We start from the raw sequence: 2254 nt of genomic DNA on the forward strand, positions 1-2254 counted from the left end.
TACCTAATTGTTTAGAGAGCTAAATGACCGTGAAATTGAAAATCACTACAAAATGAACTCTGAAAATGTTGAGACTTGGCATGGTATCATCATTTCACCCGCATAGCATGTGCTAAAGAGTAGAGAGGGTCACGGCAAGAACTGGACACACTTCATGTACAAACTGGACAAACTCTTTCGGAGTATCAGGGTTTCGGACGAGAACTCATGTGTTACACGGGCACTTCAATGTTTTTTAAACTTATTTGAACTCCGGACTTCTTTTGTGTTTAGTATGCAACATTCAAAGCAACGTCATCAATTTCCAACATGTTCTGACATCATTTGTTGTTTTTCAGTCATTTACCTAATTGCTTAGAGAGCTAAATGACCGTGAACTTGAAAATGACTACAAAATGAACTATGAAAATGTTGAAACTTGGCATGGTATCATAATTTCACCCGCATAGCATGTGCGAAAGAGTAGAGAGGGTCACGGCAAAAACTGGACGCACTTCGTGTACAAACTGGACAATCTCATTCGGAGTATCAGGGTTTCGGACGAGAACTCATCTGTTACACGGGAACTTCAATGTTTTTTAAACTTATTTGAACTCCAGACTTCTTTTGTGTTCAGTTTGCAGCATTCAAAGCGACATCATCAATTTCCAACATGTTCTGACATCATTTGTTGTTTTTCGGTCATTTACCTAATTGTTTAGAGAGCTAAATGACCGTGAAATTGAAAATCACTACAAAATGAACTCTGAAAATGTTGAAACTTGGCATGGTATCATCATTTCACCCGCATAGCATGTGCTAAAGAGTAGAGAGGGTCATGGCAAAAACTGGACGCACTTCGTGTACAAACGGGACAAACTCTTTCAGAGTATCAGGGTTTCGGACGAGAACTCATCTGTTACAGGGGCACTTCAATGTTTTTTAAACTTATTTGAACTACGGACTTCTTTTGTGTTCAGTATGCAGCACTGAAAGCGACGTCATCAATTTCCAACATGTTCTGACATCATTTGTTGTTTTTCAGTCATTTACCTAATTGTTTAGAGAGCTAAATGACCGTGAAATTGAAAATCACTACAAAATGAACTGTGAAGATATTGAAACTTGGCATGGTATCATCATTTCACCCGCATAGCATGTGCTAAAGAGTAGAGGGGATCACGGCAAAAACTGGACGCACTTCGTGTAAAAACTGGACAATCTCTTTCAGAGTATCAGGGTTTCGGACGAGAACTCATATGTTACACGGGCACTTCAATGTTTTTTAAACTTATTTGAACTCCGGACTTATTTTGTGTTCAGTATGCAGCATTCAAAGCGACGTCATCAATTTCCAACATGTTCTGACATCATTTGTTGTTTTTTGGTTATTTACCTAATTGTTTATAGAGCTAAATGACCATGAAATTGGAAATCACTACAAAATGAACTCTGAAAATGTTGAGACTTGGCATGGTATCATCATTTCACCCGCATAGCATGTTCTAAAGAGTAGAGAGGGTCACGGCAAAAACTGGACACACTTCATGTACAAACTGGACAAACTCTTTCGGAGTATCAGGGTTTCGGACGAGAACTCATCTGTTACATGGGCACTTCAATGTTTTTTAAACTTATTTGAACTCCGGACTTCTTTTGTGTTTAGTATGCAGCATTCAAAGCAACGTCATCAATTTCCAACATGTTCTGACATCATTTGTTGTTTTTCAGTCATTTACCTAATTGCTTAGAGAGCTAAATGACCGTGAAATTGAAAATGACTACAAAATGAACTATGAAAATGTTGAAACTTGGCATGGTATCATAATTTCACCTGCATAGCATGTGCGAAAGAGTAGAGAGGGTCACGGCAAAAATTGGACGCCCTTCATGTACAAACTGGACAATCTCTTTCGGAATATCAGGGTTTCGGACGAGAACTCATCTGTTACACGGGCACTTCAATGTTTTTTGAAGTTATTTGAACTCCGGACTTCTTTTGTGTTCAGTATGCAGCATTCAAAGCGACGTCATCAATTTCCAACATGTTCTGACAGCATTTGTAGTTTTCGGTCATTTACCTAATTGTTTAGAGAGCTAAATGACCGTCAAATTCAAAATCACTACAAAATGAACTCTGAAAATGTTGAAACTTGGCATGGTATCATCATTTCACCCGCATAGCATGTGCTAAAGAGTAGAGAGGGTCACGACAAAAACTGGACGCACTTCGTGTACAAACTGGACAATCTCTTTCGGAGTATCAGGGTTTCAG

The sequence above is a fragment of the Triticum dicoccoides genome, chromosome 1A (genome assembly GCF_002162155.2).
Source record: "Triticum dicoccoides isolate Atlit2015 ecotype Zavitan chromosome 1A, WEW_v2.0, whole genome shotgun sequence".
NCBI lineage: Eukaryota > Viridiplantae > Streptophyta > Magnoliopsida > Poales > Poaceae > Triticum > Triticum dicoccoides.